This window comes from Passer domesticus, chromosome 5, assembly GCF_036417665.1.
Source record: "Passer domesticus isolate bPasDom1 chromosome 5, bPasDom1.hap1, whole genome shotgun sequence".
In the NCBI taxonomy this organism is placed as follows: domain Eukaryota; kingdom Metazoa; phylum Chordata; class Aves; order Passeriformes; family Passeridae; genus Passer; species Passer domesticus.
Window position 1 is genome coordinate 21360918 of NC_087478.1, and position 25055 is coordinate 21385972.

The 25055-nt window shown below is 41.7% G+C and overlaps 1 long non-coding RNA gene across 6 annotated transcripts in view; it reads left to right on the forward strand.

The window, feature by feature from the left end:
• The window catches only part of LOC135301816 (uncharacterized), a 134172-nt gene that overhangs the window by 2076 nt on the left and 107041 nt on the right, over positions 1-25055 (forward strand). For all 6 annotated transcript variants that reach the window (XR_010363556.1, XR_010363554.1, XR_010363553.1 and 3 more), the window contains 3 exons: positions 901-1039; positions 2057-2166; positions 3555-3674. This is a non-coding gene — a long non-coding RNA (uncharacterized LOC135301816). The remainder of the gene's footprint in view (positions 1-900; positions 1040-2056; positions 2167-3554; positions 3675-25055) is intronic.

Genomic DNA, 25055 nt, shown 5'->3' on the forward strand with positions numbered 1-25055 from the left:
CCTTGAACACATCATGTTAATGCCACCAATACAGACCTTAGGGTTTTCCGGTTCTGTGTGGAAGGTAAATTCCTTATCTATGTTTGGATCTGAAAGGTTTCTCTAATGAATATTTTCTTTTTTTGGGGGGGAGGGTTGTTTGTTTGTTTTGTTTTAGCAACCTAGTGTTTTCAAGGTGTCTGTGAAGACAAAGCAATGCATAGGGTAGAAAAGGAGGTGGGAGAAAAATCAGGGATTCAGGAAAGATGTAGGAACAGAACTGCAGGAGACAAAGCAGGTGGCTGCTGTGTCCTGCTTTATCATGTATGTGTGATTTCTGCTGTTATAGATGCTTAACAGAATTTAAAGTATTATTTATATTTTAAGAAGTATAGTATTGCCAATCTAAAAGAGTTTTTATTATTGAATATACTCATACACATATGTAATACTGTGAAAGAGTTATATTTCAATTCCATCCAAACATCACTAGATGGCACTGAGAGCCCCAAAATTCTTGATCACAAGATGGAGTCATTAAAACAATTTATTTAGGCTTTATTTTATAAATGTTTCCTTAAAATTTATAAGTTTTTTTTTGTCAAAAGCAAACCAGTTTTGAACACACATTGTCATGTTGTGACATATATTGGTTTCTAATTTTCTCAAATATTACCCTAGTAAATAAATAATTCATTTGTTGAAAGGATATGTATCATCCTTGCACTTATTGAAAGTGGACTGTAGCTCTTAAGTGCATCTCTAGGGTTCTTGGATTGTAAACTTGTTTAATAATTGTGGTATGTAGTAACATGATAGTTTGAGCAATAGAATAGTTTAGCAGAGATGGGATCACACTTTAATAGAAATAAAGAAAATGCTGAGGACAGAACTAAATGGCATCTTTCAAATCTGTTCCAGTACCAAGAGTGTCAGCTGTCAAAGGCCTGGTGAGGAGAGTCTGATCAAAATCCAGGTCCAGTTTCACCAAAGGAAATGATATGACGTTGGACACTTTTATTGGAATCTCTCATAGTTGCAGAGTTCACATAAGCTGAAAGTAAGATACAGGCTTCTTTTTCATCATCTTTCAATTTTCCCAAGCCAGAAGTTCACATATTTTTGGCTCAATTCTAGCAAATTACTCTCCAGAGTTTTGTTGACTTGAAGTATACATTTCATGTTGACTTCTCTCTTTTAAATAGCAATAAACATGAACTATTTGGGGAAGCTTTCACAAAAAAGCTGGGGAGCAGTATAAATAAAGGGTCATGACAGACATTTGTTAATAGCCAATTTTAAAACTTTTTTGAAAGATCAACTAGTGTGCAGAGAAACTTGAGTAACTAAGAGGTGTGTCTGAGGAATACTCTTGGAAATTTAACAGTCATAGGACTTCAGGAAGGAAAGAAAATTTTTTCTTAAACCACACCATGAGGAAAATGTGAAGCCTTTAGAAATATGCTAACAAATGCCCTGATATTGTCATGGCTTTTCTCTCTCCTGCTTTCTTCCTGCATATTAATTTTGCTTCTGACTTATTAGATACAAAATTTGAAATTTGTTTGTTGCAGGAAGTGTGCGGTTTCTGATATAGCACAGGTGTCGTGGCCAGGTTTTCTGACCTTTCTGAAGCTACTGTGACTGTTTGGGGACCTTTATGATTGCTGTCATTGAATGATTACCAGCAATTTTAAGGTGCAAGCTTTGAAGATCCCTTTAACTCAGCTCCTAGTTTCACTCACTATAGATAATAATATAAAATTATGATACAACACAAGGAGCCACTTTTGGTAATAATAATTTCTCCCTCACAAATGAAACAAGGTTCCATTTTGTTTAAAACTCACTATCCCCAGATCCTCCAAACTGGGATGACCAAAATATGGTTCAAAGATTACCAGAACATCTTGATTGTTTCAAAGATTACCAGAACACCTTGATTGTGAGGATTTAATATGTAGGAGATAATATAGGATTTCATACTTTCAAGAGAAGTAACTTTATTTAAAATGCTGTATCTTTATCATTAGTTAATAAATGTTTTCTTCATTTCCCATGGGTGTAAATGTGAAAGAACACATCATGCTTATGCTCCAGTGTCACAGAGCTCAGAATCCCCTTCCCCACAGCCACAACCAGACCCATCAGGTCACAGCTGCCAAGTAGCCTCAAAAAATCTCAGTGGTAAGGTTCTGAGGGGACAGGAGGGGTTGGGAGCAGAAAAGGGAGGGTGATATATGTTGATAAGGATTTAAACAGATATCCTTCAGGAAAACTATTTTCTGTGGAACTTATTCTGGTTCCAAAGTAGAATTCTGATGGAAAATTTAATGTATTCCAACACTCTTATTACCAGATATCCAGTACAAATTATACCAAATTATTTATGCTTACTATATGAAAGTATTTAGCATTCTAAAGTAAGTAAGTGGCTTTGTGCTGGAAGGTGCTGCTGAATAGTAAAGACCCACTATGGATTCATTCTAAGCTGTGAGTCTGACAGGGACTATGAAGCTTTTAGTCCCTCTGCATAATGAAGGGTATGTTTTGTAGTGTGGAGTGCAAGGAGATAATTCTCAGCACTTTGGATAAATGACACTTACTTCCTCCATAGCGGATAAATTAATTGGCTCTTTTTCTGTGATATCTTCTCTGCAGAGGGAATTACAGAGATGCCCTCTAAGTTTAAATTAATTTCCAGATAAGTAGCACTGCAATAGCTACTACTTTCACAGCCGTGTACATAACTGCCAGTATCACATTATTGGTGATTATTGGCCACTCATAAAATGACAACAGACTGTTTACACTTAGCCCTTACGTGGCTGTGACCTCTGCAAAAGGAAAAAGAAAATTCACAATTCCCACGAGGCAAAGCAATTACAAGGAAAACAACTAAAATGTAATTTCACAGTTTGCCCTGTAACATGCCAAACACCTGCTGGCTCCACAATGCTGGCTGCGGCAGGAGCTGAGTCAATTTGGCATTCTGAAGTGCTCAACATGTTTCAGGACAGCACCTGGCTGAGCCTGATACTCTGTATGAATAGACAAAATAACCAGTGATTGCAGTCTCTAAAGGGAAATATTGTCTTTCATTGTATATAGATCTTATCACCTAAAGTGGGTGTAATTAAAAAAATGCAAGTGGATGTAATCAGCTTGGAATGTGCATTGGGCAGTTCTTGAACCAGACTTGCAGCACTGACCCTAAGTTAAAGTACATGATGGAAGCAACTTAAACTGTCTGGATTAAAGGAAAATTGTATGTGCAATGATATGAAAATCTTGTATCTTGAGGTTTGTTTTGGGAAAGGTTTTCCCTGTCAGACTTTCTCTCCCATAATTACATTTCATGTAAACATTCAAAGCAACACCAATTAGTGAATTTGTATTAAGCAAAAACCACCACAGACACAAACCAGACATGAAAAACCCCATGTTCCCAGATGCTATGAACTACTCTTTCTGCTTTTCTTTCCCTTGTGTAAATCTTAAATTTCTCTGAGCTTTTGCTGGAAAGATTCCCCCCACTTGTACCTCCACAGATGGAATCTTCTGCTTTTTTTCAGGAAAAGATTAACAAATGAGGATTCAAATCTTAAAATTTTTACAAGCCACAAATATTGCACACACAGACAAAGTCTGACTACGCTGTTTTGGAACATTGTAACAGTATAATCAGCAATCAGGTAATGAAATGTTCAGGAATTTTTCCTTCCCATGGATTCCTACTCCCAATCTCTATTTATAATTCAGTTAATTCTTAACACTCATGCTATTTAGAACTATACTTCATTTAGTCACTATATCATAACATTTCATTACCCTTACCATTAATGGCATGTTAAAGACAAGCAGTGACTCTCAATACAATTTTATTTGTACTTTTCGATAACTAAGGCTTGTTCTGCTCATTTAAAAATTTTTGTCTGATACAATTTGGTGGAACCTATCCCACTAGTTCAAGACCAACTTACTATAGAGTTTATTTTGTTTTCTTGCATATTTTAACAAAATTTCTGGTGAATTCATTATTTCTGTAAATTTATAAAATTCCATGTGACTTGCTTGGGGCATTAGCATAGTTGGTTTATTTTATATATAATAGGCTTTTTCCCCAGGACTAGACTTTCATAGATGGCAGCAGCCAATAAGCACAGGCATCTGTTTCTTTTCTTTGTTGATACTGAGTTTTCTCTATCTATTTAAATCCGAACATATATTTACATTTGGACATTTGTGTAGTTGGAATGTTCTTTTATATTCCTGAGAAACTTTTGCTCCTATATATATATATATATGTATACATATATAGCAAAAGAGGATTTTATATATATAATATATATAAAATATAATATATATATATATTTATATAAAATATGTTATTAATATATATTATATATGTGTATTTATATATTTATACTTGTATATATATTTATACTTTTGAGTCCTTTCACTCAGAAAATGAGCAGTAGATGTGTCCTTCTCTTCGTCTTCTGTTTTTATATGACTAAACAAGTCTGAATTTTCATAATTGAGGCATTTAGAATGTGATGCCAGATAAAACATCCACCTAAGAAAAGAGGTCCTAGGTTTAAATTCCATGATGTCATCAAATCATTACAGGTAAATAGAAGAGTCTGTACTCTTTTCAGTGCTTTATGTGCAGGTCAGAGCACAAACTGGAGGCCAGGTCATCTTCCAGGTGCCTGAATCATCTAATCACTGACTCACACTCACAATCCTCACCTGTCACCCCACTGCTTTGTTGAGCCCACAATCTCCAACCTATAACCAGAATATGGGTGATTCCCCAGGAGTTTAGGCTCACAGCTTTAAACCCACTCCAGCAGAAGAAGATTCAGCGCCTTTTTTCCAATTGAATAATCATCCTTGAACAACTGCACATAAAGAAGGAAAATAGCATGGCCAGCAGATGCTCCAGACATGTTTGGAGGAGATCTGTGTAGCCATTACAACATCAGGTCACTCCTATCCGACCCTCAGTGTTCTGTCTTCCTCCTTGATTTTTTCCCCTGCTTTTGCAACATCTCTGAGGTTACTTTTGGCTTGTTTTGGCACTTTGCAATGCACCTCACGTAATCCTGGTCCTTTTTCTTGCAGTCACTCCATTTCCTAATTTTTTATTTTTATTTTTTCGCTATCCGTGCCATGGCACTCATATCTATCCATCAAAGCCGTGTCCTCCTCCTTGATGTTTTCCCCTGCTTTTGCAACATCTCGGAGGTCACCTTCGGCATGTATGGGTCCTTTGCACTGCACCTCATTTCCTCCCCGACCATTTTCTTGTAGTCCCAATTTTCTGGACTTTGTGGTTTTTTTTCAGGCGCATTTCATTTGATCCTATCTCCTTTCCAGAGCGCTTGTAAGTCTTTCTTTTCTGGGTCGCAAGATTTCGTTTCCCTTCCCGAAAGGAAATTTCATTTCCTTTCGGGAAGGGAAACGAAATCTTGCGGTTTCAATGGGAAGGAAGTAAGCAATCTTCGGTCCATATCCCAGCAGCTTCGGGCATCCCATGCCTTTTCATGGCTTTGACTTTGGCGATGAATTTTTTTTTTTTTTTTGGCATCCTTTCCATATTACTCTTATCCTAACCTCAGCGTTCTGTCTTCCTCCTTGATTTTTTCCCCGGCTTTTGCAACATCTCTGAGGTTACTTTTGGCTTGTTTTGGCACTTTGCAATGCACCTCACGTAATCCTGGTCCTTTTTCTTGTAGTCACTCCATTTCCCAATTTTTTATTTTTATTTTTATTTTTTCAGTATCCGTGCCATGGCACTCATATCTATCCATCAAAGCCGTGTCCTCCTCCTTGATGTTTTCGCCTGCTTTTGCAACATCTCGGAGGTCACTTTTGGCATGTTTGGGTCCTTTGCACTGCACCTCATTTCCTCCCCGACCATTTTCTTGTAGTCCCAAAATGTCCCAGTTTTCTGGATTTTGTGTTTTTCTCAGGCACATTTCATTTGATCCTATCTCCTTTCCAGAGCGCTTGTAAGTCTTTCTTTTCTGGGTCGCAAGATTTCGTTTCCCTTCCCGAAAGGAAATGAAATTTCCTTTCGGGAAGGGAAACGAAATCTTGCGGTTTCAATGGGAAGGAAGTAAGCAATCTTCGGTCCATATCCCAGCAGCTTCGGGCATCCCATGCCTTTTCATGGCTTTGACTTTGGCGATGAATTTTTTTTTTTTTTTGGTATCCTTGCCATATCACTCCTATCCCCCCGTCAGCGTTCTGTCTTCCTCCTTGATTTTTTCCCCTGCTTTTGCAACATCTCTGAGGTTACTTTTGGCTTGTTTTGGCACTTTGCAATGCACCTCACGTAATCCTGGTCCTTTTTCTTGCAGTCACTCCATTTCCCAATTTTTTATTTTTATTTTTTCAGTATCCGTGCCATGGCACTCATATCTATCCATCAAAGTCCTGTCCTTCTCCTTGATGTTTTCCCATGCTTTTGCAACATCTCGGAGGTCACTTTTGGCATGTTTGGGTCCTTTGCACTGCACCTCATTTCCTCCCCGACCATTACCTTGTAGTCCCAATTTTCTGGACTTTGTGGTTTTTTTCAGGCGCAATTCATTTGATCCTATCTCCTTTCCAGAGCGCTTGTAAGTCTTTCTTTTCTGGGTCGCAAGATTTCGTTTCCCTTCCCGAAAGGAAATTTCATTTCCTTTCGGGAAGGGAAACGAAATCTTGCGGTTTCAATGGGAAGGAAGTAAGCAATCTTCGGTCCATATCCCAGCAGCTTCGGGCATCCCATGCCTTTTCATGGCTTTGACTTTGGCGATGAATTTTTTTTTTTTTTTTTGGCATCCTTTCCATATCACTCTTATCCTAACCTCAGCGTTCTGTCTTCCTCCTTGATTTTTTCCCCTGCTTTTGCAACATCTCTGAGGTTACTTTTGGCTTGTTTTGGCACTTTGCAATGCACCTCATGTAATCCTGGTCCTTTTTCTTGCAGTCACACCATTTCCCAATTTTTTATTTTTATTTTTATTTTTTCAGTATCCGTGCCATGGCACTCATATCTATCCATCAAAGTCCTGTCCTCCTCCTTGATGTTTTCCCCTGCTTTTGCAACATCTCGGAGGTCACTTTTGACATGTTTGGGTCCTTTGCACTGCACCTCATTTCCTCCCCGACCATTTTCTTGTAGTCCCAAAATGTCCCAGTTTTCTGGATTTTGTGTTTTTCTCAGGCACATTTCATTTGATCCTATCTCCTTTCCAGAGCGCTTGTAAGTCTTTCTTTTCTGGGTCGCAAGATTTCGTTTCCCTTCCCGAAAGGAAATTTCATTTCCTTTCCGGAAGGGAAACGAAATCTTGCGGTTTCAATGGGAAGGAAGTAAGCAATCTTCGGTCCATATCCCAGCAGCTTCGGGCATCCCATGCCTTTTCATGGCTTTGACTTTGGCGATGAATTTTTTTTTTTTTTTTGGTATCCTTGCCATATCACTCCTATCCTCCCGTCAGCGTTCTGTCTTCCTCCTTGATTTTTTCCCCTGCTTTTGCAACATCTCTGAGGTTACTTTTGGCTTGTTTTGGCACTTTGCAATGCACCTCACGTAATCCTGGTCCTTTTTCTTGCAGTCACTCCATTTCCCAATTTTTTATTTTTATTTTTTCGCTATCCGTGCCATGGCACTCATATCTATCCATCAATGTCCTGTCCTTCTCCTTGACGTTTTCCCATGCTTTTGCAACATCTCGGAGGTCACTTTTGGCATGTTTGGGTCCTTTGCACTGCACCTCATTTCCTCCCCGACCATTTTCTTGTAGTCCCAATTTTCTGGACTTTGTGGTTTTTTTCTGGTGCATTTCATTTGATCCTATCTCCTTTCCAGAGCGCTTGTAAGTCTTTCTTTTCTGGGTCGCAAGATTTCGTTTCCCTTCCCGAAAGGAAATTTCATTTCCTTTCGGGAAGGGAAACGAAATCTTGCGGTTTCAATGGGAAGGAAGTAAGCAATCTTCGGTCCATATCCCAGCAGCTTCGGGCATCCCATGCCTTTTCATGGCTTTGACTTTGGCGATGAATTTTTTTTTTTTTTTTTGGCATCCTTTCCATATCACTCTTATCCTAACCTCAGCGTTCTGTCTTCTTCCTTGATTTTTTCCCCTGCTTTTGCAACATCTCTGAGGTTACTTTTGGCTTGTTTTGGCACTTTGCAATGCACCTCACGTAATCCTGGTCCTTTTTCTTGCAGTCACTCCATTTCCTAATTTTTTATTTTTATTTTTTCGATATCCGTGCCATGGCACTCATATCTATCCATCAAAGCCGTGTCCTCCTCCTTGATGTTTTCCCCTGCTTTTGCAACTTCTCGGAGGTCACTTTTGGCATGTTTGGGTCCTTTGCACTGCACCTCATTTCCTCCCCGACCATTGCCTTGTAGTCCCAAAATGTCCCAGTTTTCTGGATTTTGTGTTTTTCTCAGGCACATTTCATTTGATCCTATCTCCTTTCTAGAGCGCTTGTAAGTCTTTCTTTTCTGGTTCGCAAGATTTCGTTTCCCTTCCCGAAAGGAAATTTCATTTCCTTTCGGGAAGGGAAACGAAATCTTGCGGTTTCAATGGGAAGGAAGTAAGCAATCTTTGGTCCATATCCCAGCAGCTTCGGGCATCCCATGCCTCTTTATGGCTTTGACTTTGGCGATGAATTTTTTTTTTTTTTTTGGTATCCTTGCCATATCACTCCTATCCTCCCGTCAGCGTTCTGTCTTCCTCCTTGATTTTTTCCCCTGCTTTTGCAACATCTCTGAGGTTACTTTTGGCTTGTTTTGGCACTTTGCAATGCACCTCACGTAATCCTGGTCCTTTTTCTTGCAGTCACTCCATTTCCCAATTTTTTTTTTATATTTTTTCGCAAACCGTGCCATGGCACTCATATCTATCCATCAAAGCCGTGTCCTCCTCCTTGATGTTTTCCCCTGCTTTTGCAACATCTCGGAGGTCACTTTTGGCATGTTTGGGTCCTTTGCACTGCACCTCATTTCCTCCCCGACCATTTTCTTGTAGTCCCAATTTTCTGGACTTTGTGGTTTTTTTCAGGCGCATTTCATTTGATCCTATCTCCTTTCCAGAGCGCTTGTAAGTCTTTCTTTTCTGGGTCGCATGATTTCGTTTCCCTTCCCGAAAGGAAATTTCATTTCCTTTCGGGAAGGGAAACGAAATCTTGCGGTTTCAATGGGAAGGAAGTAAGCAATCTTCGGTCCATATCCCAGCAGCTTCGGGCATCCCATGCCTTTTCATGGCTTTGACTTTGGCGATGAATGTTTTTTTTTTTTTTGGTATCCTTGCCATATCACTCCTATCCTCCCGTCAGCGTTCTGTCTTCCTCCTTGATTTTTTCCCCTGCTTTTGCAACATCTCTGAGGTTACTTTTGGCTTGTTTTGGCACTTTGCAATGCACCTCACGTAACCCTGGTCCTTTTTCTTGCAGTCACTCCATTTCCTAATTTTTTATTTTTATTTTTTCGCTATCCGTGCCATGGCACTCATATCTATCCATCAAAGTCCTATCCTCCTCCTTGATGTTTTCCCCTGCTTTTGCAACATCTCGGAGGTCACTTTTGGCATGTTTGGGTCCTTTGCACTGCACCTCATTTCCTCCCCGACCATTACCTTGTAGTCCCAATTTTCTGGACTTTGTGGTTTTTTTCAGGCGCATTTCATTTGATCCTATCTCCTTTCCAGAGCGCTTGTAAGTCTTTCTTTTCTGGGTCGCAAGATTTCGTTTCCCTTCCCGAAAGGAAATTTCATTTCCTTTCGGGAAGGGAAACGAAATCTTGCGGTTTCAATGGGAAGGAAGTAAGCAATCTTTGGTCCATATCCCAGCAGCTTCGGGCATCCCATGCCTTTTCATGGCTTTGACTTTGGCGATGAATTTTTTTTTTTTTTTTGGCATGCTTTGCATATCACTCTTATCCTAACCTCAGCGTTCTGTCTTCCTCCTTGATTTTTTCCCCTGCTTTTGCAACATCTCTGAGGTTACTTTTGGCTTGTTTTGGCACTTTGCAATGCACCTCACGTAACCCTGGTCCTTTTTCTTGCAGTCACTCCATTTCCTAATTTTTTATTTTTATTTTTTCGCTATCCGTGCCATGGCACTCATATCTATCCATCAAAGCCGTGTCCTCCTCCTTGATGTTTTCCCCTGCTTTTGCAACATCTCGGAGGTCACTTTTGACATGTTTGGGTCCTTTGCACTGCACCTCATTTCCTCCCCGACCATTGCCTTGTAGTCCCAAAATGTCCCAGTTTTCTGGATTTTTTGTTTTTCTCAGGCACATTTCATTTGATCCTATCTCCTTTCCAGAGCGCTTGTAAGTCTTTCTTTTCTGGGACGCAAGATTTCGTTTCCCTTCCCGAAAGGAAATGAAATTTCCTTTCGGGAAGGGAAACGAAATCTTGCGGTTTCAATGGGAAGGAAGTAAGCAATCTTTGGTCCATATCCCAGCAGCTTCGGGCATCCCATGCCTTTTCATGGCTTTGACTTTGGCGATGAATTTTTTTATTTTTTTTTGGTATCCTTGCCATATCACTCCTATCCTCCCATCAGCATTCTGTCTTCCTCCTTGATTTTTTCCCCTGCTTTTGCAACATCTCTGAGGTTACTTTTGGCTTGTTTTGGCACTTTGCAATGCACCTCACGTAATCCTGGTCCTTTTTCTTGCAGTCACTCCATTTCCCAATTTTTTTTTTATATTTTTTCGCTATCCGTGCCATGGCACTCATTTCTATCCATCAAAGCCGTGTCCTCCTCCTTGATGTTTTCCCCTGCTTTTGCAACATCTCGGAGGTCACTTTTGGCATGTTTGGGTCCTTTGCACTGCACCTCATTTCCTCCCCGACCATTTTCTTGTAGTCCCAAAATGTCCCAGTTTTCTGGATTTTGTGTTTTTCTCAGGCACATTCATTTGATCCTATCTCCTTTCCAGAGCGCTTGTAAGTCTTTCTTTTCTGGTTCGCAAGATTTCGTTTCCCTTCCCGAAAGGAAATTTCATTTCCTTTCGGGAAGGGAAACGAAATCTTGCGGTTTCAATGGGAAGGAAGTAAGCAATCTTCGGTCCATATCCCAGCAGCTTCGGGCATCCCATGCCTTTTCATGGCTTTGACTTTGGCGATGAATTTTTTTTTTTTTTTGGTATCCTTGCCATATCACTCCTATCCTCCCGTCAGCGTTCTGTCTTCCTCCTTGATTTTTTCCCCTGCTTTTGCAACATCTCTGAGGTTACTTTTGGCTTGTTTTGGCACTTTGCAATGCACCTCATGTAATCCTGGTCCTTTTTCTTGCAGTCACACCATTTCCCAATTTTTTATTTTTATTTTTATTTTTTCGCTATCCGTGCCATGGCACTCATATCTATCCATCAAAGTCCTGTCCTCCTCCTTGATGTTTTCCCCTGCTTTTGCAACATCTCGGAGGTCACTTTTGGCATGTTTGGGTCCTTTGCACTGCACCTCATTTCCTCCCCGACCATTTTCTTGTAGTCCCAAAATGTCCCAGTTTTCTGGATTTTGTGTTTTTCTCAGGCACATTTCATTTGATCCTATCTCCTTTCCAGAGCGCTTGTAAGTCTTTCTTTTCTGGGTCGCAAGATTTCGTTTCCCTTCCCGAAAGGAAATTTCATTTCCTTTCGGGAAGGGAAACGAAATCTTGCGGTTTCAATGGGAAGGAAGTAAGCAATCTTCGGTCCATATCCCAGCAGCTTCGGGCATCCCATGCCTTTTCATGGCTTTGACTTTGGCGATGAATTTTTTTTTTTTTTTTTGGCATCCTTGCCATATCACTCCTATCCTCCCGTCAGCGTTCTGTCTTCCTCCTTGATTTTTTCCCCTGCTTTTGCAACATCTCTGAGGTTACTTTTGGCTTGTTTTGGCACTTTGCAATGCACCTCACGTAATCCTGGTCCTTTTTCTTGCAGTCACTCCATTTCCCAATTTTTTTTTTATATTTTTTCGCAAACCGTGCCATGGCACTCATATCTATCCATCAAAGCCGTGTCCTCCTCCTTGATGTTTTCCCCTGCTTTTGCAACATCTCGGAGGTCACTTTTGGCATGTTTGGGTCCTTTGCACTGCACCTCATTTCCTCCCCGACCATTTTCTTGTAGTCCCAAAATATCCCAGTTTTCTGGATTTTGTGTTTTATTCAGGCGCATTTCATTTGATCCTATCTCCTTTCCAGAGCGCTTGTAAGTCTTTCTTTTCTGGGTCGCAAGATTTCGTTTCCCTTCCCGAAAGGAAATTTCATTTCCTTTCGGGAAGGGAAACGAAATCTTGCGGTTTCAATGGGAAGGAAGTAAGCAATCTTTGGTCCATATCCCAGCAGCTTCGGGCATCCCATGCCTCTTTATGGCTTTGACTTTGGCGATGATTTTTTTTTTTTTTTTTGGTATCCTTGCCATATCACTCCTATCCTCCCGTCAGCGTTCTGTCTTCCTCCTTGATTTTTTCCCCTGCTTTTGCAACATCTCTGAGGTTACTTTTGGCTTGTTTTGGCACTTTGCAATGCACCTCACGTAATCCTGGTCCTTTTTCTTGCAGTCTCTCCATTTCCCAATTTTTTATTTTTATTTTTTCGCTATCCGTGCCATGGCACTCATATCTATCCATCAAAGCCGTGTCCTCCTCCTTGATGTTTTCCCCTGCTTTTGCAACATATCGGAGGTCACTTTCGACATGTTTGGGTCGTTTGCACTGCACCCCATTTCCTCCCCGACCATTACCTTGTAGTCCCAATTTTCTGGATTTTATGGTTTTCCCAGGCGCATTTCATTTGATCCTATCTCCTTTCCAGAGCGCTTGTAAGTCTTTCTTTTCTGGGTCGCAAGATTTCGTTTCCCTTCCCGAAAGGAAATTTCATTTCCTTTCGGGAAGGGAAACGAAATCTTGCGGTTTCAATGGGAAGGAAGTAAGCAATCTTTGGTCCATATCCCAGCAGCTTCGGGCATCCCATGCCTCTTTATGGCTTTGACTTTGGCGATGATTTTTTTTTTTTTTTTTGGTATCCTTGCCATATCACTCCTATCCTCCCGTCAGCGTTCTGTCTTCCTCCTTGATTTTTTCCCCTGCTTTTGCAACATCTCTGAGGTTACTTTTGGCTTGTTTTGGCACTTTGCAATGCACCTCACGTAATCCTGGTCCTTTTTCTTGCAGTCTCTCCATTTCCCAATTTTTTTTTTATATTTTTTCGGTATCCGTCCCATGGCACTCATATCTATCCATAAAAGCCGTGTCCTCCTCCTTGATGTTTTCCCCTGCTTTTGCAACATCTCGGAGGTCACTTTTGGCATGTTTGGGTCCTTTGCACTGCACCTCATTTCCTCCCCGACCATTACCTTGTAGTCCCAATTTTCTGGACTTTGTGGTTTTTTTCAGGCGCATTTCATTTGATCCTATCTCCTTTCCAGAGCGCTTGTAAGTCTTTCTTTTCTGGGTCGCAAGATTTCGTTTCCCTTCCCGAAAGGAAATTTCATTTCCTTTCGGGAAGGGAAACGAAATCTTGCGGTTTCAATGGGAAGGAAGTAAGCAATCTTCGGTCCATATCCCAGCAGCTTCGGGCATCCCATGGCTTTTCATGGCTTTGACTTTGGCGATGAATTTTTTTTTTTTTTTTGGCATCCTTTCCATATCACTCTTATCCTAACCTCAGCGTTCTGTCTTCCTCCTTGATTTTTTCCCCTGCTTTTGCAACATCTCTGAGGTTACTTTTGGCTTGTTTTGGCACTTTGCAATGCACCTCACGTAACCCTGGTCCTTTTTCTTGCAGTCACTCCATTTCCTAATTTTTTATTTTTATTTTTTCGCTATCCGTGCCATGGCACTCATATCTATCCATCAAAGCCGTGTCCTCCTCCTTGATGTTTTCCCCTGCTTTTGCAACATCTCGGAGGTCACTTTTGACATGTTTGGGTCCTTTGCACTGCACCTCATTTCCTCCCCGACCATTGCCTTGTAGTCCCAAAATGTCCCAGTTTTCTGGATTTTGTGTTTTTCTCAGGCACATTTCATTTGATCCTATCTCCTTTCCAGAGCGCTTGTAAGTCTTTCTTTTCTGGGTCGCAAGATTTCGTTTCCCTTCCCGAAAGGAAATTTCATTTCCTTTCGGGAAGGGAAACGAAATCTTGCGGTTTCAATGGGAAGGAAGTAAGCAATCTTCGGTCCATATCCCAGCAGCTTCGGGCATCCCATGCCTTTTCATGGCTTTGACTTTGGCGATGAATTTTTTTTTTTTTTTTTGGCATCCTTGCCATATCACTCCTATCCTCCCGTCAGCGTTCTGTCTTCCTCCTTGATTTTTTCCCCTGCTTTTGCAACATCTCTGAGGTTACTTTTGGCTTGTTTTGGCACTTTGCAATGCACCTCACGTAATCCTGGTCCTTTTTCTTGCAGTCACTCCATTTCCCAATTTTTTTTTTATATTTTTTCGCTATCTGTGCCATGGCACTCATTTCTATCCATCAAAGCCGTGTCCTCCTCCTTGATGTTTTCCCCTGCTTTTGCAACATCTCGGAGGTCACTTTTGGCATGTTTGGGTCCTTTGCACTGCACCTCATTTCCTCCCCGACCATTTTCTTGTAGTCCCAAAATGTCCCAGTTTTCTGGATTTTGTGTTTTTCTCAGGCACATTTCATTTGATCCTATCTCCTTTCCAGAGCGCTTGTAAGTCTTGTTTTCTGGGTCGCAAGATTTCGTTTCCCTTCCCGAAAGGAAATTTCATTTCCTTTTGGGAAGGGAAACGAAATCTTGCGGTTTCAATGGGAAGGAAGTAAGCAATCTTCGGTCCATATCCCAGCAGCTTCGGGCATCCCATGCCTTTTCATGGCTTTGACTTTGGCGATGAATTTTTTTTTTTTTTTGGCATCCTTGCCATATCACTCCTATCCTCCCGTCAGCGTTCTGTCTTCCTCCTTGATTTTTTCCCCTGCTTTTGCAACATCTCTGAGGTTACTTTTGGCTTGTTTTGGCACTTTGCAATGCACCTCACGTAATCCTGGTCCTTTTTCTTGCAGTCACTCCATTTCCCAATTTTTTATTTTTATTTTTTCGCTATCCGTGCCATGGCACTCATATCTATCCATCAAAGTCCTGTCCTTCTCCTTGATGTTTTCCCCTGCTTTTGCAACATCTCGGAGGTCACTTTTGGCATGTTTGGGTCCTTTGCACTGCACCTCATTTCCTCCCCGACCATTACCTTGTAGTCCCAAAATGTCGCAGTTTTCTGGATTTTGTGTTTTTCTCAGGCGCATTTCATTTGATCCTAACTCCTTTCCAGAGCGCTTGTAAGTCTTTCTTTTCTGGGTCGCAAGATTTCGTTTCCCTTCCCGAAAGGAAATGAAATTTCCTTTCGGGAAGGGAAACGAAATCTTGCGGTTTCAATGGGAAGGAAGTAAGCAATCTTCGGTCCATATCCCAGCAGCTTCGGGCATCCCATGCCTTTTCATGGCTTTGACTTTGGCAATGAATTTTTTTTTTTTTTTTGGCATCCTTTCCATATCACTCCTATCCTCCCGTCAGCGTTCTGTCTTCCTCCTTGATTTTTTCCCCTGCTTTTGCAACATCTCTGAGGTTACTTTTGGCTTGTTTTGGCACTTTGCAATGCACCTCACGTAATCCTGGTCCTTTTTCTTGCAGTCACTCCATTTCCCAATTTTTTTTTTATATTTTTTCGCTATCCGTGCCATGGCACTCATTTCTATCCATCAAAGCCGTGTCCTCCTCCTTGATGTTTTCCCCTGCTTTTGCAACATCTCGGAGGTCACTTTTGGCATGTTTGGGTCCTTTGCACTGCACCTCATTTCCTCCCCGACCATTTTCTTGTAGTCCCAAAATGTCCCAGTTTTCTGGATTTTGTGTTTTTCTCAGGCACATTTCATTTGATCCTATCTCCTTTCCAGAGCGCTTGTAAGTCTTGTTTTCTGGGTCGCAAGATTTCGTTTCCCTTCCCGAAAGGAAATTTCATTTCCTTTCGGGAAGGGAAACGAAATCTTGCGGTTTCAATGGGAAGGAAGTAAGCAATCTTCGGTCCATATCCCAGCAGCTTCGGGCATCCCATGCCTTTTCATGGCTTTGACTTTGGCGATGAATTTTTTTTTTTTTTTGGCATCCTTGCCATATCACTCCTATCCTCCCGTCAGCGTTCTGTCTTCCTCCTTGATTTTTTCCCCTGCTTTTGCAACATCTCTGAGGTTACTTTTGGCTTGTTTTGGCACTTTGCAATGCACCTCACGTAATCCTGGTCCTTTTTCTTGCAGTCACTCCATTTCCCAATTTTTTATTTTTATTTTTTCGCTATCCGTGCCATGGCACTCATATCTATCCATCAAAGTCCTGTCCTTCTCCTTGATGTTTTCCCCTGCTTTTGCAACATCTCGGAGGTCACTTTTGGCATGTTTGGGTCCTTTGCACTGCACCTCATTTCCTCCCCGACCATTACCTTGTAGTCCCAAAATGTCGCAGTTTTCTGGATTTTGTGTTTTTCTCAGGCGCATTTCATTTGATCCTAACTCCTTTCCAGAGCGCTTGTAAGTCTTTCTTTTCTGGGTCGCAAGATTTCGTTTCCCTTCCCGAAAGGAAATTTCATTTCCTTTCGGGAAGGGAAACGAAATCTTGCGGTTTCAATGGGAAGGAAGTAAGCAATCTTCGGTCCATATCCCAGCAGCTTCGGGCATCCCATGCCTTTTCATGGCTTTGACTTTGGCAATGAATTTTTTTTTTTTTTTTGGCATCCTTTCCATATCACTCTTATCCTAACCTCAGCGTTCTGTCTTCCTCCTTGATTTTTTCCCCTGCTTTTGCAACATCTCTGAGGTTACTTTTGGCTTGTTTTGGCACTTTGCAATGCACCTCATGTAATCCTGGTCCTTTTTCTTGCAGTCACACCATTTCCCAATTTTTTATTTTTATTTTTATTTTTTCGCTATCCGTGCCATGGCACTCATATCTATCCATCAAAGTCCTGTCCTCCTCCTTGATGTTTTCCCCTGCTTTTGCAACATCTCGGAGGTCACTTTTGGCATGTTTGGGTCCTTTGCACTGCACCTCATTTCCTCCCCGACCATTGCCTTGTAGTCCCAATTTTCTGGACTTTGTGGTTTTTTTCAGGCGCATTTCATTTGATCCTATCTCCTTTCCAGAGCGCTTGTAAGTCTTTCTTTTCTGGGTCGCAAGAATTCGTTCCCCTTCCCGAAAGGAAATTTCATTTCCTTTCCGGAAGGGGAACGAAATCTTGCGGTTTCAATGGGAAGGAAGTAAGCAATCTTCGGTCCATATCCCAGCAGCTTCGGGCATCCCATGCCTTTTCATGGCTTTGACTTTGGCGATGAATTTTTTTTTTTTTTTTTGGCATCCTTTCCATATCACTCTTATCCTAACCTCAGCGTTCTGTCTTCCTCCTTGATTTTTTCCCCTGCTTTTGCAACATCTCTGAGGTTACTTTTGGCTTGTTTTGGCACTTTGCAATGCACCTCACGTAATCCTGGTCCTTTTTCTTGCAGTCACTCCATTTCCCAATTTTTTATTTTTATTTTTTCGGTATCCGTGCCATGGCACTCATATCTATCCATCAAAGTCCTGTCCTCCTCCTTGATGTTTTCCCCTGCTTTTGCAACATCTCGGAGGTCACTTTTGGCATGTTTGGGTCCTTTGCACTGCACCTCATTTCCTCCCCGACCATTTTCTTGTAGTCCCAAAATGTCCCAGTTTTCTGGATTTTGTGTTTTTCTCAGGCACATTTCATTTGATCCTATCTCCTTTCCAGAGCGCTTGTAAGTCTTTCTTTTCTGGGTCGCAAGATTTCGTTTCCCTTCCCGAAAGGAAATTTCATTTCCTTTCGGGAAGGGAAACGAAATCTTGCGGTTTCAATGGGAAGGAAGTAAGCAATCTTCGGTCCATATCCCAGCAGCTTCGGGCATCCCATGCCTTTTCATGGCTTTGACTTTGGCGATGAATTTTTTTATTTTTTTTTGGTATCCTTTCCATATCACTCCTATCCTCCCGTCAGCGTTCTGTCTTCCTCCTTGATTTTTTCCCCTGCTTTTGCAACATCTCTGAGGTTACTTTTGGCTTGTTTTGGCACTTTGCAATGCACCTCACGTAATCCTGGTCCTTTTTCTTGCAGTCACTCCATTTCCCAATTTTTTATTTTTATTTTTTCGATATCCGTGCCATGGCACTCATATCTATCCATCAAAGCCGTGTCCTCCTCCTTGATGTTTTCCCCTGCTTTTGCAACATCTCGGAGGTCACTTTTGGCATGTTTGGGTCCTTTGCACTGCACCTCATTTCCTCCCCGACCATTTTCTTGTAGTCCCAATTTTCTGGACTTTGTGGTTTTTTTCAGGCGCATTTCATTTGATCCTAACTCCTTTCCAGAGCGCTTGTAAGTCTTTCTTTTCTGGGTCGCAAGATTTCGTTTCCCTTCCCGAAAGGAAATGAAATTTCCTTTCGGGAAGGGAAACGAAATCTTGCGGTTTCAATGGGAAGGAAGTAAGCAATCTTCGGTCCATATCCCAGCAGCTTCGGGCATCCCATGCCTTTTCATGGCTTTGACTTTGGCGATGAATTTTTTTTTTTTTTTTGGCATCCTTTCCATATCACTCTTATCCTAACCTCAGCGTTCTGTCTTCCTCCTTGATTTTTTCCCTTGCTTTTGCAACATCTCTGAGGTTACTTTTGGCTTGTTTTGGCACTTTGCAATGCACCTCATGTAATCCTGGTCCTTTTTCTTGCAGTCACACCATTTCCCAATTTTTTATTTTTATTTTTATTTTTTCAGTATCCGTGCCATGGCACTCATATCTATCCATCAAAGTCCTGTCTTCCTCCTTGATGTTTTCCCCTGCTTTTGCAACATCTCGGAGGTCACTTTTGGCATGTTTGGGTCCTTTGCACTGCACCTCATTTCCTCCCCGACCATTTTCTTGTAGTCCCAAAATGTCCCAGTTTTCTGGATTTTGTGTTTTTCTCAGGCACATTTCATTTGATCCTATCTCCTTTCCAGAGCGCTTGTAAGTCTTTCTTTTCTGGGTCGCAAGATTTCGTTTCCCTTCCCGAAAGGAAATTTCATTTCCTTTCGGGAAGGGAAACGAAATCTTGCGGTTTCAATGGGAAGGAAGTAAGCAATCTTCGGTCCATATCCCAGCAGCTTCGGGCATCCCATGCCTTTTCATGGCTTTGACTTTGGCGATGAATTTTTTTATTTTTTTTTGGTATCCTTTCCATATCACTCCTATCCTCCCGTCAGCGTTCTGTCTTCCTCCTTGATTTTTTCCCCTGCTTTTGCAACATCTCTGAGGTTACTTTTGGCTTGTTTTGGCACTTTGCAATGCACCTCACGTAATCCTGGTCCTTTTTCTTGCAGTCACTCCATTTCCCAATTTTTTATTTTTATTTTTTCGATATCCGTGCCATGGCACTCATATCTATCCATCAAAGCCGTGTCCTCCTCCTTGATGTTTTCCCCTGCTTTTGCAACATCTCGGAGGTCACTTTTGGCATGTTTGGGTCCTTTGCACTGCACCTCATTTCCTCCCCGACCATTTTCTTGTAGTCCCAATTTTCTGGACTTTGTGGTTTTTTTCAGGCGCATTTCATTTGATCCTAACTCCTTTCCAGAGCGCTTGTAAGTCTTTCTTTTCTGGGTCGCAAGATTTCGTTTCCCTTCCCGAAAGGAAATGAAATTTCCTTTCGGGAAGGGAAACGAAATCTTGCGGTTTCAATGGGAAGGAAGTAAGCAATCTTCGGTCCATATCCCAGCAGCTTCGGGCATCCCATGCCTTTTCATGGCTTTGACTTTGGCGATGAATTTTTTTTTTTTTTTTGGCATCCTTTCCATATCACTCTTATCCTAACCTCAGCGTTCTGTCTTCCTCCTTGATTTTTTCCCTTGCTTTTGCAACATCTCTGAGGTTACTTTTGGCTTGTTTTGGCACTTTGCAATGCACCTCATGTAATCCTGGTCCTTTTTCTTGCAGTCACACCATTTCCCAATTTTTTATTTTTATTTTTATTTTTTCAGTATCCGTGCCATGGCACTCATATCTATCCATCAAAGTCCTGTCTTCCTCCTTGATGTTTTCCCCTGCTTTTGCAACATCTCGGAGGTCACTTTTGGCATGTTTGGGTCCTTTGCACTGCACCTCATTTCCTCCCCGACCATTTTCTTGTAGTCCCAAAATGTCCCAGTTTTCTGGATTTTGTGTTTTTCTCAGGCACATTTCATTTGATCCTATCTCCTTTCCAGAGCGCTTGTAAGTCTTTCTTTTCTGGGTCGCAAGATTTCGTTTCCCTTCCCGAAAGGAAATTTCATTTCCTTTCGGGAAGGGAAACGAAATCTTGCGGTTTCAATGGGAAGGAAGTAAGCAATCTTCGGTCCATATCCCAGCAGCTTCGGGCATCCCATGCCTTTTCATGGCTTTGACTTTGGCGATGAATTTTTTTATTTTTTTTTGGTATCCTTTCCATATCACTCCTATCCTCCCGTCAGCGTTCTGTCTTCCTCCTTGATTTTTTCCCCTGCTTTTGCAACATCTCTGAGGTTACTTTTGGCTTGTTTTGGCACTTTGCAATGCACCTCACGTAATCCTGGTCCTTTTTCTTGCAGTCACTCCATTTCCCAATTTTTTATTTTTATTTTTTCGATATCCGTGCCATGGCACTCATATCTATCCATCAAAGCCGTGTCCTCCTCCTTGATGTTTTCCCCTGCTTTTGCAACATCTCGGAGGTCACTTTTGGCATGTTTGGGTCCTTTGCACTGCACCTCATTTCCTCCCCGACCATTTTCTTGTAGTCCCAATTTTCTGGACTTTGTGGTTTTTTTCAGGCGCATTTCATTTGATCCTATCTCCTTTCCAGAGCGCTTGTAAGTCTTTCTTTTCTGGGTCGCAAGATTTCGTTTCCCTTCCCGAAAGGAAATGAAATTTCCTTTCGGGAAGGGAAACGAAATCTTGCGGTTTCAATGGGAAGGAAGTATGCTATCTTCGGTCCATATCCCAGCAGCTTCGGGCATCCCATGCCTTTTCATGGCTTTGACTTTGGCGATGAATTTTTTTTTTTTTTTTGGCATCCTTTCCATATCACTCTTATCCTAACCTCAGCGTTCTGTCTTCCTCCTTGATTTTTTCCCCTGCTTTTGCAACATCTCTGAGGTTACTTTTGGCTTGTTTTGGCACTTTGCAATGCACCTCACGTAACCCTGGTCCTTTTTCTTGCAGTCACTCCATTTCCCAATTTTTTATTTTTATTTTTTCGGTATCCGTGCCATGGCACTCATATCTATCCATCAAAGTCCTGTCCTCCTCCTTGATGTTTTCCCCTGCTTTTGCAACATCTCGGAGGTCACTTTTGGCATGTTTGGGTCCTTTGCACTGCACCTCATTTCCTCCCCGACCATTACCTTGTAGTCCCAAAATGTCCCAGTTTTCTGGATTTTGTGTTTTTTTCAGGCGCATTTCATTTGATCCTAACTCCTTTCCAGAGCGCTTGTAAGTCTTTCTTTTCTGGGTCGCAAGATTTCGTTTCCCTTCCCGAAAGGAAATGAAATTTCCTTTCGGGAAGGGAAACGAAATCTTGCGGTTTCAATGGGAAGGAAGTAAGCAATCTTCGGTCCATATCCCAGCAGCTTCGGGCATCCCATGCCTTTTCATGGCTTTGACTTTGGCGATGAATTTTTTTTTTTTTTTTGGCATCCTTTCCATATCACTCTTATCCTAACCTCAGCGTTCTGTCTTCCTCCTTGATTTTTTCCCTTGCTTTTGCAACATCTCTGAGGTTACTTTTGGCTTGTTTTGGCACTTTGCAATGCACCTCATGTAATCCTGGTCCTTTTTCTTGCAGTCGCACCATTTCCCAATTTTTTATTTTTATTTTTATTTTTTCAGTATCCGTGCCATGGCACTCATATCTATCCATCAAAGTCCTGTCCTCCTCCTTGATGTTTTCCCCTGCTTTTGCAACATCTCGGAGGTCACTTTTGGCATGTTTGGGTCCTTTGCACTGCACCTCATTTCCTCCCCGACCATTTTCTTGTAGTCCCAAAATGTCCCAGTTTTCTGGATTTTGTGTTTTTCTCAGGCACATTTCATTTGATCCTATCTCCTTTCCAGAGCGCTTGTAAGTCTTTCTTTTCTGGGTCGCAAGATTTCGTTTCCCTTCCCGAAAGGAAATTTCATTTCCTTTCGGGAAGGGAAACGAAATCTTGCAGTTTCAATGGGAAGGAAGTAAACAATCTTCGGTCCATATCCCAGCAGCTTCGGGCATCCCATGCCTTTTCATGGCTTTGACTTTGGCGATGAATTTTTTTATTTTTTTTTGGTATCCTTTCCATATCACTCCTATCCTCCCGTCAGCGTTCTGTCTTCCTCCTTGATTTTTTCCCCTGCTTTTGCAACATCTCTGAGGTTACTTTTGGCTTGTTTTGGCACTTTGCAATGCACCTCACGTAATCCTGGTCCTTTTTTTTGCAGTCACTCCATTTCCCAATTTTTTATTTTTATTTTTTCGATATCCGTGCCATGGCACTCATATCTATCCATCAAAGCCGTGTCCTCCTCCTTGATGTTTTCCCCTGCTTTTGCAACATCTCGGAGGTCACTTTTGGCATGTTTGGGTCCTTTGCACTGCACCTCATTTCCTCCCCGACCATTTTCTTGTAGTCCCAAAATGTCCCAGTTTTCTGGATTTTGTGCTTTTCTCAGGCACATTTCATTTGATCCTATCTCCTTTCCAGAGCGCTTGTAAGTCTTTCTTTTCTGGGTCGCAAGATTTCCTTTCCCTTCCCGAAAGGAAATTTCATTTCCTTTCGGGAAGGGAAACGAAATCTTGCGGTTTCAATGGGAAGGAAGTAAGCAATCTTTGGTCCATATCCCAGCAGCTTCGGGCATCCCATGCCTCTTTATGGCTTTGACTTTGGCGATGAATTTTTTTTTTTTTTTTTGCATCCTTCCCATATCACTCTTATCCTAACCTCACCGTTCTGTCTTCCTCCTTGATTTTTTCCCCTGCTTTTGCAACATCTCTGAGGTTACTTTTGGCTTGTTTTGGCACTTTGCAATGCACCTCACGTAATCCTGGTCCTTTTTCTTGCAGTCACTCCATTTCCCAATTTTTTATTTTTATTTTTTCGCTATCCGTGCCATGGCACTCATATCTATCCATCAAAGCCGTGTCCTCCTCCTTGATGTTTTCCCCTGCTTTTGCAACATCTCGGAGGTCACTTTTGGCATGTTTGGGTCCTTTCCACTGCACCTCATTTCCTCCCCGACCTTTTTCTTGTAGTCCCAATTTTCTGGACTTTGTGGTTTTTTTCAGGCGCATTTCATTTGATCCTATCTCCTTTCCAGAGCGCTTGTAAGTCTTTCTTTTCTGGGTCGCAAGATTTTGTTTCCCTTCCCGAAAGGAAATTTCATTTCCTTTCGGGAAGGGAAACGAAATCTTGCAGTTTCAATGGGAAGGAAGTAAGCAATCTTCGGTCCATATCCCAGCAGCTTCGGGCATCCCATGGCTTTTCATGGCTTTGACTTTGGCGATGAATTTTTTTTTTTTTTTTGGCATCCTTTCCATATCACTCTTATCCTAACCTCAGCGTTCTGTCTTCCTCCTTGATTTTTTCCCCTGCTTTTGCAACATCTCTGAGGTTACTTTTGGCTTGTTTTGGCACTTTGCAATGCACCTCATGTAATCCTGGTCCTTTTTCTTGCAGTCACACCATTTCCCAATTTTTTATTTTTATTTTTATTTTTTCAGTATCCGTGCCATGGCACTCATATCTATCCATCAAAGTCCTGTCCTCCTCCTTGATGTTTTCCCCTGCTTTTGCAACATCTCGGAGGTCACTTTTGGCATGTTTGGGTCCTTTGCACTGCACCTCATTTCCTCCCCGACCATTTTCTTGTAGTCCCAAAATGTCCCAGTTTTCTGGATTTTGTGTTTTTCTCAGGCACATTTCATTTGATCCTATCTCCTTTCCAGAGCGCTTGTAAGTCTTTCTTTTCTGGGTCGCAAGATTTCCTTTCCCTTCCCGAAAGGAAATTTCATTTCCTTTCGGGAAGGGAAATGAAATCTTGCGGTTTCAATGGGAAGGAAGTAAGCAATCTTCGGTCCATATCCCAGCAGCTTCGGGCATCCCATGCCTCTTTATGGCTTTGACTTTGGCAATGAATTTTTTTTTTTTTTTTGCATCCTTTCCATATCACTCTTATCCTAACCTCAGCGTTCTGTCTTCCTCCTTGATTTTTTCCCCTGCTTTTGCAACATCTCTGAGGTTACTTTTGGCTTGTTTTGGCACTTTGCAATGCACCTCACGTAATCCTGGTCCTTTTTCTTGCAGTCACTCCATTTCCCAATTTTTTATTTTTATTTTTTCGGTATCCGTGCCATGGCATTCATATCTATCCATCAAAGCCGTGTCCTCCTCCTTGATGTTTTCCCCTGCTATTGCAACATCTCGGAGGTCACTTTTGGCATGTTTGGGTCCTTTGCACTGCACCTCATTTCCTCCCCGACCATTGCCTTGTAGTCCCAAAATGTCCCAGTTTTCTGGATTTTGTGGTTTTTTTCAGGCGCATTTCATTTGATCCTATCTCCTTTCCAGAGCGCTTGTAAGTCTTTCTTTTCTGGGTCGCAAGATTTCGTTTCCCTTCCCGAAAGGAAATTTCATTTCCTTTCGGGAAGGGAAACGAAATCTTGCGGTTTCAATGGGAAGGAAGTAAGCAATCTTCGGTCCATATCCCAGCAGCTTCGGGCATCCCATGCCTTTTCATGGCTTTGACTTTGGCAATGAATTTTTTTTTTTTTTTTGGCATCCTTTCCATATCACTCTTATCCTAACCTCAGCGTTCTGTCTTCCTCCTTGATTTTTTCCCCTGCTTTTGCAACATCTCTGAGGTTACTTTTGGCTTGTTTTGGCACTTTGCAATGCACCTCATGTAATCCTGGTCCTTTTTCTTGCAGTCACACCATTTCCCAATTTTTTATTTTTATTTTTATTTTTTCGCTATCCGTGCCATGGCACTCATATCTATCCATCAAAGTCCTGTCCTCCTCCTTGAT